The following is a 15,459-nucleotide window of genomic DNA, read 5'->3' as shown; positions in this document are numbered from 1 at the left end:
GTATAATAAATAAAAAGGTCTTTGCTCATCAAAACGAGCATTGAAAGAGATAAGAATTTGAACTGAGTAGGGAATCTCAAGATGTGTGAGGTGAAAGAGAAAGGTGGGGAAACAGCAAGTATTCTGCTTAAGAATTGTGCAGATGCAAGTAGCATAGCAGACTGTGTAACTAATTATATACAAGTTAACTTTTAGGCCAAGGACAATCTGCAAGGAAGATGAGGAGCCTTCATTCCTATGACCACCAAGGGCAGAAAAAAGACCCCCTAGCACCCAATTGCACCGGCGCAGAGTGCATTGACAGAAAATACATCAACTGGAAAAAAAAAGGGACTATAAAAACAAAAAGGTCAAAGGGGGAAGGTGCGCCGTGGCAGAGCAGAGACTCCCCGGCCGCCCAGCGTTGTTCTTTTGCTTAATACTGCTTGCTTAATAAATTCTTGTTAATTGATTTATCTATAATTAGCCTCCACAATTGAATTTGTCCATAACAAATTTGGTGCCGTGACTTGGATAAGGGCGACCAGGTGGGAATTCCTAATCAGGGAGGCGTCCTGCTGCCTCTGCAGCAGCCCTGGTGCAGGCTTTGCATTCCCGGACCCTTACTGACGAACCTAAATTTGGTATTAAGCAAAAGGTAACCCTGTAATCTTTGTGCATGAAGCCCAGGCGAAGACACAGGACAGCATGAGTCTAAAAGTGGGGATCCGCTCGGTTGGGGTTGGGATCCCAGGACATAACGCATGAGATGTCCTTTTAGGACGAGGCAAGTGCGGACCTCTAAGTAGTGCAGTTTCCAGACCCCGAGAGGGGCTGGGCCACGAACAGGGGGCCGCGAGTGTGTGTGTGTGTGGGAAGGTGTCCCGGGAGATGGGACAGAGGAAAAGCAAGCCCTCTGCTTCCATGGGGAGGGGGACCCCGCTGAAGCTTCCCCAGATACCCCCTGACAGTCCGTTAGGTCTAATGATAAAATCTTGGGATGAATATCCTTCAAGAAAAGGGAAGGATAAGGCAAAAATGATACATTATTGTATAAAAGTATGGGGAGGGAAACAAATCCGTAGTGATAATTTATTTTGGCCAGTGTTTGGAAGCTTTGAGGACTGGATTTACCAGGCATTAAACATTTATGTAAACTCTAAAGAACCTTTTGATATGGAAGAGAGCAAGTATGCTGCTCTCTGGATAGTGGGGGAAACAAGAGCAAAACTTTTTGCCTTAAGCACCCAGGGAGGGAAAAAGAAAAATAAAAAGCCTGAGGAAGTTCCAACTGCACCCCCTCTACCATACGTACCTCCCCCTCCTCCACCCCCACCAGCACCACCCGCAGTCTACCCCGATTTGGATCAAGGGGGAGATTTTGATAACTAAGAGATAAAAATCCCAGAGCCGGTCCCTGAGAAAAATCACCACGTTACTCGTAGTCTAACAAGGGGGGAAAGAGAAAGGGAAGGGCAAGCTCTGTATCTATTAAGGGAAGTAGCTTTGGGAATAATCCCTAACCCCAGTGCTGGTCAGCAGGGACAACCAGCCGAAATTCCGGGAATAGGTTATGTGGAGGTACCTCTTAACTCAGGAGATGTGAGGGAGTTCAAGAAAGAAATGGGAGCATATGGGCCAAATCTTAAAGGAATTTTCTGACCCTATAGCCTGGGACTTCCCATGTGAACAAATTCAGAATCCAGCTGAGGTGGCAGAGTACCTGAAAGAGAAATGCCATGGTAAGTCTAAGGAGAAAAAGATCATTGCAGCGTTCTGGGCCCTGGCATATGCTTATCGCACCCTGCTAGATACTCTAGGGCAGCAGACAGAGGAAGGGGGGCAGGGAGATAAATCAGCAGCTATCCCAGTCACTCAGGCTGCAGCCAACAGCCCAAGCTCAAAGCCAGCAGCTAAACCAGACTGTGAGCCTAAGCTAGGAGCTAAACCAGACTGTAAGCCTCAAACAGTGGCTGTTGCTACGAGCACAATGGGCCAGTGATATCTCAGGCCATCAGGGCAGAGATGGCACCTGTAAGTGGGCACAAGACCAAGGGGTGGATCTAACCATGGACAGTATTTCTCAGGTGATCCATGACTGTGAAGCGTGTACTGTGATCAAGGAGGCCAAGCGAGTGAAGCCCCTCTGGTATGGTGGGCGGTGGTCCAAGTACAAGTATGGGGAGGCCTGGCAGATTGACTACATCACACTGCCCCAGACACGCCAAGGCAAGCGCCATGTGCTCACAATGGTAAAAGCCACCACAGGATGGCTGGAAAAAGTTCTTTATAGAAAGGGTTGTCCAGCCCTGAAACAGAATGCCCAAGGCAGTGGTGGCACCCCCATCTTGGCGTGGGGATTTAAAAGCCATGTGGATATGGCACTTGGGGACATGAGTTAGTGGTGGAATTGGTTGGACTCAATCTTTTCCAACCCAAATAATTCTATGATTTTACATTTAGCAGAGAATGTTTACTGTTAGACCTGGAATCTCAGACATTCCCACAGCAGTAATCCAAATGGAGATGTGTAATTAGTAGCATGAGTTGTGGAGACTTCTGAGGCGGGGAAGATGATCTTTAGAATCATGGTATTTGAAACTTTGGAGACTTATGCTTGGATATTTCTTTGACTGCCAGCTCATGGAAACATTATCTATGGGATCTGTCTCACCGTTTTAAGAGTAACAGTATAAGAGGAAAAAAAACCAACAAAAACCGAAAGAAAGCAAGAAACCAGAACACTGCTAGAGAACTAAACCTGCTCTGTATGATTGCTTAACTTTGCTAACTTCTGGCAGCTTGAATATTTCCCTTAATCAGAGAGAGCTGATAGGAATGGACAAGAAAAAACAGACCCTTCCATATCTGTGGGCATGAACATTGCTGTCCACAAATAAGTGTTCAGGTTAAGACTACCCAGAGACAAGCAGCATTGCATAAGAAGCCGAACAAATACCAAAAACATTTCCTTGGTACTGGAAGCAAAAATGTCTTGAGAAGGAAAATGTAATAGCATCCTACTAATAGTAATTTGCATGTTAGTTAATTTACTTGTACTAAAAATTATGCCAGTCACATGCAGCCCTGCCTCCCTGGCAGGATGGAGCACTGGAGGGAGTGGGGGTGTGGTAATTAGCCAAGTTTTCCTTGGTATCCAGACTGACCCCATTGCTCCGTGTTCTCCTTCTGCTTCTAGGATGGTGCACCGATTCAGACAACTGGATGCAAAGGTACTTCTGTTCCAGATTGCCCCGGGGAATATGATTCTCTCTGGTAAAGCAGGGGGTGTGCCATGGCAAGGAAAATGAGCCTCCCAGAGTCGTGTGCAGTCTGTGTCACTGTCACCAGGGCCCCATTTTAATTGAGCTTTTTTACCGTGCTCTTTTGATTCCACAGATAGGAGTGTGTAGGGCGTGTAGTGATTAGGACAGAAGGGAATGGTTTTGAACTGAGAGTAGGATTAGATGGGATAATGGGAAAAAATTCTTGGCTGTGAGTTTGGGCCCACCCTGGCACAGGGTACCCAGAGAAGCTGTGGCTGCCCCTGGATCCCTGGAAGTATCAAAAGGCAGGCTGGATGGGGTTGGAGCAGCCAACAATGAGCTGTGAGGTCCCTTCCAAGCCACAAGAGCTTTATATGATGCAGGAAAATGAAACAAAGACACTTGCTTAGCACTGGAGGAGTGTTTCTCAATATTCCTTGTGGGATGGAATAAAACGAAGTAATTTACATCTTAAACTGCAACATTCAGCTGTATAACAGGTCCATGAAATGCCAGTGGGAAGAAGGGATGTCACACACTTGACATGTCCCCATCGCAAAGGTGTCTGTCAAGTTTAGCTTCTGGTGGTGTTGGCCTGGTGTAATTAAGCAAGATAAGGCTACCCATCTACCAGAGAGCACATTATGAGAATTGCCATGCAAATAATCTTTTTATGACTGTGATGTTGAAATGGGTATGTGTGTTCACAGTGGGTATTTTCTGAGGCTTGACTGAATTATCTGTTTGGCCTCTGAAGTGAGAAGTGGCTTTGGTATGAAGCAAAGACTTTTCCAGAAGCTCAGGTGAAAAGACCCACATATACTTCAGAGTACTTTTTTTTTTGTTACTGTCAAATAATTTAGATTGCAAAATAATAGCTTGCTTCCAGACTGAAAGGGAAGTGGTGAGTGAGTCTGTGGCTAGTGATGCTTTTCTTGAAACTGAAAGGAGATCTGCTAACCTTAATTCTCTCCTGAAAAGAAATACCCATCTCTTGCTTCTCTCTTCTGGTAACTGCTGGTTAACTCTCTGAAATAGAGGCATCAGGACTCGCTGCATTAATTGCCCTGATGAACACTGTACTTGGGACTGTCCTCTCAAGCACTCTTGCATTTGGTGTAATACTTGCAGAGGCAATTACTTGTTACTTTCATTGCTCATTAGCATTGCATTCCTTCAGCTAGATGGACTTTACAAAAATAACCTCCTCCTTTTTTTTTTTTTTTTTTTTTAAGCTCTCTGATTTGAAGGGCTTTCTGAAAGAGATTTCCAGTAAAATTAAATGAGTGGAGCTGAAATTCAAGAGCAGCTACTGGAGCAGGGTAAGCCCACTTTAAATCCATTGTCTGCCTTGAAATCAAGTTACCAGCATTTGTGTTGGTGTTAAATCGGTGTGTCTTTGAAAGAAGAGCTAGTATTAATTGTTGATGGTTATATTCATAGTGTCTGATACTGGGGAAGAAAGGAGACACAAATTCTCTTCCTCAATTGTGTTTTTCTTTATGAAAAGTACAGTTTTCCATCTGGGGTTTCTATCAATTTTTGGCACTGTTTAAAATACCTTGTTTTGCTCGCTTGCCTCTGAATAACTGTGACTAACCCAAGGTTATTTTAGTTGTCTTTGTGTTGGAGGGCATCTAGAAAATGAGGAGCTGCTGTGCTGGATCCTTTACCCTTGGTATCTTTTAACTCTGAAGAGCAGGCAATCCAAATAGAAAAGACAGAAGTGAGGGCAGGAGTAAGGTTTATTTTTCCACTATCAAAGTGGGGCATTAGGCTGGATTGCTGTAGCCTTCCTGTGTCCTGTGCAATAAGCTGCAGTGTGAGGAGCTGACCCAAAGCCTCAGGTCCAGTTTGAGTGTCCGGTCATCAGCCTTGTGTCCATTTGCCTTCTGTTTCAAGAAAGAATTGGTTTGGGTCCCACAGTGGGATGTGAGAGGCAGACAGAATATTGATGCAGAGAACACTGTCACCTTTAGAGACAGAAGGTTAAGAAGTGTAACTGTTGAATGGGATAATCTGGAACAACTTGATCAGCCCGGACATTACGGCCTGGCTCTTTCTTCCACAGAGCGGTTTTGTCCAAAAGACCTTAAACCTGTGCCAAACATTCCCCAGTCAGCTCACTCTTTTCCTGGGAGAACTGGATATTCACTTGACCTAAGTTCCATTTAGTCATGAATGACTTGCAACCACCTAATAAAATCTACAAGGATCACCAGTTCCTGGGCTGCTTCTGGGATGTGCTGGACTTCAAGTTGCCTAAAAAATAGGCTGTAAAATAGTGGAACTCTGGAGGCCATTTAGTCCAGTGCTGCTAAAACAATGCCAGCACAGATCAAAGGGAGCTGCAGTGTGGCTGGAAAACAGGTTGTAATTAGATACAGTGGGGCAGCCTGGGACAAGGGAGGGTAGTTTATGATGGAGCTTGTGGAAAGGGACCTCTCATGATGGATGACAGTGCCTTCAGAAGAATCCTAGAATCCCAGAATGGTTTGGGCTGGAAGGGACCTTAAAGCTCATCCAGTTTCACCCTCTGCCATGGGCAGGGACACCGTCCCCTGGACAAGGCATCCAATCACCCGAGCTGATGAATTGAGAGGATGAAAGCAAAGCCCTGAGGTGGGCTGGGAGTTCTACTCTCCAATTCTTTCTGTTGCTCACACAGGTACCAATTAATGAAGAATAATTGCTCGGAGCTGGCAGCAACCCCCAAGCAGATGGTAACAGAGGCACCAGAGTATCAATGTCTCAGCAGGAGTCAGCAGGATTTTCTTGCAATTTTTATTTTTGTTGATCAAACAGTCCTTTCTCCTTGTTGCAAGGTTGTGGTGAAACTGGAGATGACTGCTTATCTCCTGACATGATTCCTGCCCAAACTCTTCTCATCTGCCCTAAGGTCCAGTGGCAGCAATTAGTCCTTGTTAAGCTGCTGTTGCAAATCACTCCTATTTCCAAGAGTTCTGCTGCTGTTGCCAAAATCCCTTTGCTTTTCCATTTCACTTGGAGGGACCTGTGCGTGGCTTTCCTTCAAGCACTAATTGCATGTCTGAATGAATCAATCTCCCTTCCTGTTCTGCCCTGTAGTAGCTGGATCTTGCTTGTTCCTTGCACGGGCTGTCAGACCTGCTGGGGTCTGGAATGCTGGTGTGCCAGAATGCAGTGCATTTCAGCATCATCCCCCCAAGGAAAGCCTTTGGTCCAACCCTGCATCCCTATTTCAGACTGTAAAGGAACACTGTGGACTTGTTCCCCCTCTACCCGGAACCTTTCAGCAGTGCAGAAGCTCAGCTATTACAGCCCTGCATGGGAGAGACATTAATTCATCTAGGAACTGTTTCTAAGGCTTTGTGGGCAATCCTTCCTTGGTTTCAGTCATGAAAATTTGTATTCTGGGAATGTTGGAATTCATTTGACTTTTCCAATGTATTTGCTGATCTTTGCAGCTGGAAATGGAAAAGAGATTGTTGGAACCTTTAAATAGAGCAGTGCTTGATATGGTCAGGTGGTGCTTTCTGTCTAAAATAGCAGCTGAATTCTGACACTTTTTTTTTTTTTTTTTTTTTTTGTATAACTGAGAGCATAGCCAACTGAAGGCACTACAAATAGCATTTATTTACATGGCAAAGCATTGTATCAACCTTCCTTCCCAGTGTCTTGGAATCATGGAATCACAGACTCACCAGAGGAAAGGACCTGCAAGGATCATGGAGTCCAACCCCTGGCCCTGCACAGACACCCCAACAATCCTATCCTATGCATCCCTGAGAGCATTGTTCAAATGTTCCTTGGGCTCTGTCAGCCTGGGGCTTTGCCCATTCCCTGGGGGAGTCTGGTCAGTGTCCCAGCACCATCTGGGAGAAGAACCTTTTCCTAAAATTCCACCTTACCCTGCCCTGACACAGCTCCAGCCGCTCCCTCAGGTGCTGTCCCTGTCACAGAGAGCAGAGATTGGAGCTGTCCTTTGGGACAGAGCTGCCAGCCATGCTGAGACCTCCTCCTCTTCTCCAAGCTGAACAAGCCAATTGACCTCAGCTGTTCCTCATACAGCTTCCTCTCCTGGCCCCTCATCATCTTCATTCCCCTCTTTGGATACTCTCTGCAGGCCTTATATCCTTATGATACATTCAGAGAGGTTGCTGCTCTTTTCTCCCTGCATTTCATCACCCAACTGTACTGTATGCTGTGCATGACATCATCCTGGGGTCTCCAGCACTAACAATAGCAGTGGTATCTGTTTTCATGTGGAAATATTTCCTGCTGAAAAGTAAAGGAGCCAGGCTTTCACTGATTCACATGGCAGTTAGCTGCATCATAAATTCTTGAGATAAGGTTCCTTTCTGGAAATTATTTTTCCCATATCATTTGTCTGCCTTGGATGTGAAAATTGTGCTTTTTGTTCACTCCCTTCCTATATAAAACCTGTGGAATGCTTTCAACCCTTCCGGGAAATCCCAAGGGCCTTGCCTTGGAAGAATATACAATAGTCTCCACCTAGGCTTAAAGAGAAGACTTCTGCCATGGAGCCTTGCAACACCAGGATCCACCCCCGTTCCTTTCCCCGTGTCCCAAATTCTTGCAGTTTTTCCTTTCCCTGTTTCCTCATTGGTCCTTGGTCGTGGTATCCCTGGTGGCTGGCCCCGTCTTCCCTGTAGGCCAATGCCCTTTGCCCTGCCCTTTGTGCTGCCCCCGTGCCCTCAGACCATTGGCCACTGACCCCTGCTTAACCTTGTGCAGAGCACATGGCCAGGTCTTTGTCCCTGATCCCTTCAGCCTGGTGGATGCAATAAACCTTTGCTGGAATACATCATAAATAGACCCTTTCTGTCTTTCCTCTGCTGGGCTATGTGTGTGTGTGGACTTGAAATGGCTGTTCTTGTGGCCTTACTCAGAGTAGCTTCTGAAGGTGACACTTTGAAGGAGGCTGCAGCATGTCTAGCACCCTGCCATGTGGCAACAGAAACCTGCTGTGTGCTTGCCTGAAGCTGTAGAGATCTATTGTTGTGTGAACGTAACTGTGAAACCATGTTCTGTAAGGTCTGAATTCTGGAGTCAGTCCATGGCCGGTGCTGCACCCAGGGGCACCAGCCCATGCTGCACACGCTGCTCCCTTCCCAGAGGCCGCACGGGCTCTTCTCCAGGCTCCAGGCTCCTGCCAGGGCCGATGGAGCCGTGGCCTGGTGGGGCTGCGGGGCGGCACCGCGGCTCCCCGGGCAGCAGCCGGCCCTCTGCCCCCTCCAGAGCCAGCGCCAGTGTTTGGTGCCAGCACCTGCACGGGGAGCCCTGCAGGCGCTGTTGTCTGGCTGCTGCCAATAAGGGGCAGGGGGCAGAGGCAGGGCTGGCGGCCAGCCCGGGCCCTCGCGGCTGCCCAGGCCAGGTGCTGTGACCGAGGCCCCCCGACACAGAGCTCTGGGCCCGCAGAGCTGCTGCCACCATGGGGAGGGTGGCCAGGTCTCCTGGAGCAGGGCTGCGGAGGCACTGCTGCCGCGGTGGCTCTGGACCCCACAGAAACAGCAATGGAACGTGTACAAGAACAGCAGGTCTGCTTGCAGCACTTCCCTTGGCTGCTCCTTTAGGGTGCTTGCACCACACTCGGAGACACAGAACACCTTCTTTTCCTCTGAATGTTATTCCTGTCCTCTGCACTTTCCCAATGCACCAGGTATTAGCTGCTGGATTCAACTAGACACACAAACTGCTGCATTAAACTTTCCACTTGGCTGGTTTTTTATTCCAGAATGCTTTAAAAATGCACAGAAAAGTCCAATGAGATGTGACTGTGTCTCTGTCCTGTGAATTTCACTAGATACTGGAGCTTTTGTGTTGCTGCTAATCCCTTCTATGGAAAAAATTAATTCTAGGGAAGAGCAACATCATCTGACAGACACCAAGTGTTGCCAGCAGTTGCTCCAGGTGCTCCTGCCAAAGGCCCCTGCAGGAAGGAGCACAGCCCCCAGTGCACGTGGGTTTGGCTCCCTCTGGCACAGAAGCCCCCCAGGGGCACGGGTCTCTGGGGCAGGACACGGGCACCAGCCCTGTCAGGGCTCGGGGGCTGGCAGGTCTGCTTGGGTGGGGACTCTGCCACAGCTGCTGGTGTCAGCGCTCCCCGGGCCCCAGGGCTCAGAGCAGCATTCCTGCCCTGGCCCACAGTTCCTTGTGCGTGCCACACCCGCGGGTTTAGGATGGCCACAGGCCATGGCAGCTTCTATGGAAGGTCCCGTGCCCTTCCCAGCGCGGCTGCGCCGCCAGCCCTGGGGGCTCCTACTGCTGCCCTGAGCCCGCCGAGCAGGGCAGCGTTTGCTGATGGTCTGAGACGTTCCTAAAGATCCCGTCGGGCTGTCTTAGACACTTGGGGCCAGGAATTCCTTCCAACCTGGGCCACTTTGGGTGGGCGGGGGGCGGCCCCAGGGCTGGCGGCGCAGCAGGGCTGCCTGTCCAGCAGCTCTCCATCCTCTTTCCCCCACTGCATCTCCCTGCCTCAGGCACTGGCCTGAAACCTGGCCTAAGGACAGCTGCAGGGCCACCAGGCCCGCTGCTCCCCCTGTGTCTCTCTGGGCCTCTCCCTGCCACCCTCGGGCCCTGTCACACAGATACCTTGGCACTGAACGCTGCCTCGGGCTGCTCTGTCCTTTGCAGGCAACTGTGGTGATGTGGAAGATCCTCCAGGAGCCCTGTGTCCCAGATATAGTGATGGAGCATTTCTGGCAGTTATTTGTGCATCTGCTCTTCCAAGTGTTCTTCAGCACCAAAGAGATGCCAGAGGCTGTTGATACCTTCTGGAGGGGATGCCAGGAAGAACACGGCCTTGCCACCAGCCCCAACAGGTGCTCCATCCCAGTCCTTCTGTCCCTGCCACATGGCCAGGGCAGGAGCCAGTGCTCCCAGTGTGACCCGGGCTTTGCTCTGCACTCAGGTTTGCAGTGAGGACCCTGAAATCCCTGCTCTGCCAAATGGACTATGAGGATGTGGTGGTGTCAATGGAACGCAAGCGTGGCTGGGACACGCTGCTCTGTGCTGACACCCACCACTGTGCCGTGGGTCTGCTGGCCAGGTGAGACCCTCTTCTCCCCATTGCTCCCAGCATTTGTGCTCTGTGTCTGGGGTATCCCACTCAGTCCCCGTGGCTGTGGGCCAGAGGGATGAGGCGTGGCCAAGCAGACTGGAAAAGGCTGGGAGAGGAGGGTGCCCAGTAGCAGCCACATCTCAAAGGGCCCAGGTCCCCCTGCAGGGTGGGGGGTGAGGACAAGAACTGCGTCAGTCTGTCCTGGGAAGGGCTTCTCCCCCCCGCTCAGGGTCTTAGTGTCATAGGAGTGGGCCCCCAGACGGATAATCATTATAATTGACTCCATGTATTGCAGAAGTCTGATCAATAATAGTCTTTATTAAGAAACCCATTGTTCTTATCGATAGGTATGATATAGGTTGATTTAATTGGTTTTCTAGTCTAAACACTATCACCATTAGTTAATTAAGAAAGCACCCTTTGGTAGACAAATCTCCGTAACATATTCCACATGTTCACAATACCAGGTGCAGCACGTTAAGATAAGAATGTTTTTTCATTCTTTCCTCTGATCTTCTCAGACTTTCTCAGGCAATGCCTGGGAAAGCTGTCTGTTTCTCTCTGAGGCCAGAGAGCTGCTGCCACATCTTAGTGCCATTTTCCGCCTTCCAGGGAGATGCGCAATGAATCCATCTGCTTGTGCAAGAGCATCTCAGGCTGTCTCCTTGAGTTGCTCAGCAAAGAGATGCCATACTGGAACTTCCCTGCCCTGGCATTCCTTGTGGAGGTGAGTCTGAAGGCCAGCGCTGCCTCCCAGCTCTCTGCCCTCTCGTAGCCACAGCTGCCTGGGACGGTGCCCACGCCCTGTGCTGCTGTCTGGTCCCCACCCTGTGCAGTTCTGGGCTCCTGCTGGCCGGTCCCCTGTCACTGTCCTGTGCCTTTCAGGTCCTGCATTGCCTGGACTTGAGTGCAGGCAGTGACAGCATCATGGATCTCTTGTCGAGGCACTTGCTGAGTGAGCGCACAGAGATGCGCCGCCAGGTTCTAAGGGCCCTCCTCTTGCTCAGGGATAATCCCTCGCTGGTAAGGAGGGGGCAGCAGCTGAAGCCCTGCAGGCAGCGTGGGGCTGGGGAACGCAGTCACTGGAACTTGGCTGGGCTTCAGGCACTGGGGCAGCCACTCCCAGCTCTCCTGCCTCCCACTTCAGCTGCCCGAGTGCTTCGGGACAGGCCTTTGGCCTCTAGGCCCTGTGGCAGCAGGGTGGCCTTTCACACACTTTTGTTCTGCACAGGCCAAAAGAATGTGGAGCCTGACCAAAAGCCTCGGGGAGCTCCTGCAGGAAAATGATAGTGATGTGGTCAGGATGACCACTGTTCTGTTAAGTGATTTGTTCCTGGATAATGACGCCCCAATACCCAGCCCCATCGCCCTGCAGCTGGCTAAGATGCTCCTGCCACTCTTTGACCACGTAAGGCTCTGTGCCCTCAGCCTGGGCAACTGGCTGCTGCCCAGACACTTGGTGCCCTGTGGAGATGCAGGCCTGAGCCAACGTGGGCCAGAGTCAGCTGATGCCAAGGTCTTGTTCCCTTCCTGTTACACAGGATGATAGCCATGTGCAGCAGCTCTCCATGTTTGTCTTTCGAGCCTTGCTGTCTGCTGTAGTAGAAGGAAAGAAGCCCCTGATGACACAAGTGTGTCAGAGCCTGCTCCCACTCATCTTCCACTGCCATGATGAGAATCAGTGTGTGGCAGAGGTGAGGACTCGCGGGCTGCTGCTGTTCCCCTGGCAGGGGCTGGGCTGCCTCCTGCCCTGGCGCCTCGCAGGCTGCAGCCTCCTCCTGGCCCTGGCACAGGGATGCTGATCCTGGGCCCTGGGCTGCGGGGCCATTTCCGTATCTCTATTGCTCTCCAGGCTTCTCAGGAAACCCTGCTTTGTGCAGCCAAATTCCTGAACAGGAGAGATCTTGAAAAATCTGAAAAGGAGAAACTGTGGAGGTTCACTGAGATCCTGATAAGGAGGGCAGGGAAGCTGCAGCCCCAGCCTGGAGACGCCCTCTGAGCGCGGTGCTCGGTGTGTGGGCTGGTAGCTGTGCCCCTGCGCACTGCTGCAGCCCGAGGATGCGAAGGCACTTCTTCAGGCTGTGATGTCAGTGTGACGTCACAGAGAGATGTGTGGCGTCACAGAGATATCAGTGTGACATCACAGAGATGTCAGTGTGACATCACAAAATGCTGTGTGACATCACAGGTGCTGTGTGACATCACAGAGAAGTCCATGTAACATTAGAGAGAGCTGTGTGACGTCACAGAGATGTCAGTGTGATATCATAGAGATGTCAGTGTGACATCAGAGAGATGTCTGTGTGACATCACAGAGATGTCTGTGTGACTTCACAGTCTCAGGGTGACATCAGAGAAATGTCTGTGTGACATCACAGGAGGTTGTGTGACATCACAGAGATGTCAGTGTGACATCACAGAGATGTCTGTGTGACGTCACAGGTATGTCCTTGTTACATCACAGAGAGCTGTGTGACATCACAGAGATGTCACAAAGACATTAAGGAGATGTCAGTGTGACATCACAGAGAGCTTTGTGACATTACAAAGATGTACATGTGAGGTCACAGAGATGCCAGTGTGACATCACAGAGATGTCAGTGTGACATCACAGAGTGCTGTGTGACATCACAGAGCTGTGCGTGTGACATCACACAGATCAGTGTGACATCACATAGAGCTGTGTTACATCACAGAGATGTCAGTGTGACGTCACGGAGAGCTCTGTGACTTAACAGTCTCAGTGTGACACATGAGGAATGTCTGTGTGATATCACAGAGATGTCAGTGTGGCATCACAGAGAGCTGTGTGACATCACAGAGATGTCTGTGTGAAATCTCAGAGATGTCAGTGTGACATCACAGAGATGTCAGTCTGACATCACAGAGAGTTATGTGACGTCAAAGTGATGTCAGTGTGACATCACAGAGATGTCAGTGTGACAGCACAGAGAGCTGTGTGATGTGGGACTCAGATTCAGTCAAAGAAAGAAACTGAGAGTTTCTAGCCAGGCAAAAGCCTGGGAAAGAGCTGGGAAGGAATGTAAATAATTCTTGATCTCTCTTGTTCTCACACTGTTTATAGTTAAGTTCCATCACTGTGCGTCAGGCACTCTGAACCAATGTTGTAGCTTGTTTTCACTTTAGGACCAATGGATTTAACCTTTGCGAAGCTCTGTATAAAAGAGCAGTGTATTTTGAATAAATCGGAGTTTCACTCTCACAGCCTTCTGAATCAGTCTTCTCATTCCCGTCCTGCCTCGACAGCGACATCTGGTGACCGCCGACGTGAAGACACCTTACCCTGAAAACAGGGTCTGGTGACTCCCGACGTGGGGTCACACCCTGCCCTGAAGGGACAGGGTCTGGTGACCTGAAGTGGAATTGCGGCCTCGGTAGCAGACCTGAACCTCAGCGTCTTGCGGGGGGTCTCCTCTGGCGCGGTTCCACGCCAACAGCCTGGAGGCTGTGATCAGACACCTCTGCCTGCTTAAGAAAGGTAACGCTGGAAGTCCACGCCTTCTGGAGAAGGCTGGGTCCTGTTGGACCGTGGACTGGCTCTTAAGAGCCTGGAACTGAGCGGGACGGGTTTTCCCTGGAATAGCAGACTGTCGGACTCTTGAAGTTGACATCTGCTAGGGAAAAGTTTCCTAAAAATGGGAAACCAGCCATCGGCAGTCGAGGAAGCAGTCTTAACTCCCTGGCGAGCCAGTATCCCTCTTCTCGGAGCTTGGCTCTCTGAGAAGGCCCTGATCAGACTTTTGTGTTGGGCCCGGGACTGGGGATTTTCTGTAAATCCAACGTTCCCCTTTGATCGTAAGGTCTGGCTCAACATTGGACGCCGTCTCACGGCGCGAATGCGCGAAGGAGACGCCACCACGTCCGACCTGGCTGTGATTTGGGCGGGCATCGACATAACCTTTTACACAGGCAGGGATTCCCACCGGAACGTTTCGGGATCCCGGAGGCGGACCGCACCGCAGCCCGTGTGGCGGCTGGCTGCGCGGCCGCCCCCTGCGCAGAGAGCGGTACCGCCGACACTGCCCGCCCCTCCCGAGGGGGCCGGGGTGCCTTTGCCACAGCTACCAGCTTCGGCACACCCGGCATTGCATGGAGTGCACGGGGCGGCCCCGGACTGGCGGGAGCCGCCGCCGCCCGCGGCTCCGCAGCCTCCCCCCTTCCAAACTGCATTTGCGGGGGGACCAGCGCTGCCCGCGGCGCCGGGCGCAGCGGGGGCGGGTGTCGCCCCCCGACTCCTTTGCTGATGGAGCCTGCGCACCCGGTGATGCAGCCTTCGGTCCATCCCCTGGCACGCCCGCCGCCACCCGCAGGAATTCCGACTCCCGCGCTGGAGGCGCCAGCCCTGCTGACGACGGACTTCACTGTCACGCCCACCGCTGCTCCGGAAGCAGCAGCAGCAGCGACTCCGCCCAACCTGGAACCACCGGCGTCACTCCCGGGAGGAACAGCCGCAGCCACGGCGCTGCCTCCTGCGTTCCGGCTGGAAGAGCCGCCGCCGCCGCCCCCGGCCCCGCCGGGAGATGCGGCCGCAGCGCCCGCCCCGCGAGACGCGGGGGAGGGGCGCCCACAGGGCGCCGCGGTTCCGCCCCGCAATTCGGTGGCCAAGAGCCCCGTGTTGGACAATGAGTCCAGCCCTTCGTCCCCTCCAGAGTGTACCGAACTCTGCCCCTCCGAGGGGGAGCCGGCGGGGGGGGACACCGGCTTGGGCAGCAGCAGCACCACTGCTGCTCGTCCCGGAGCTGGGACTGAGGGGAGTGGGGCCGCAAGTCAGGGAGCTGTGCAGCGATCGGTTTTATTCCGCAGCAGCACAGACACTCGGGGACAGGAGAGCAGCCCCTTGTATTGGGCGGGCGTGGGTGGTGCAGAGAGTCTTGGAGCCCGGGTGAAATCCTATATTGCGGGGAAACAGCCGCACCTCGCACCCTGCGGATCCTGCTCTCGTGGGTTGCGGAGCGGGATGCCGAAGAGCTGTGGAAGAAACCATGGCTAGGCAGGGTGGGGGAAGGGCAGAAGCTCAGAGGAATTTCTAAGTTTCTCAGAGTCTGTTGGGGGCGTGCACTGATGTATGAGGTTGGGAGAGGCCACTCATTTATCAGTGGTCTTAGAGTGCCCCGGGGATCCCAAGTTCAG

Source organism: Taeniopygia guttata, chromosome 29, assembly GCF_048771995.1.
Source record: "Taeniopygia guttata chromosome 29, bTaeGut7.mat, whole genome shotgun sequence".
NCBI lineage: Eukaryota > Metazoa > Chordata > Aves > Passeriformes > Estrildidae > Taeniopygia > Taeniopygia guttata.
The sequence above is the reverse complement of the archived record's forward strand: the minus strand, read 5'-3'. Positions refer to the sequence as shown.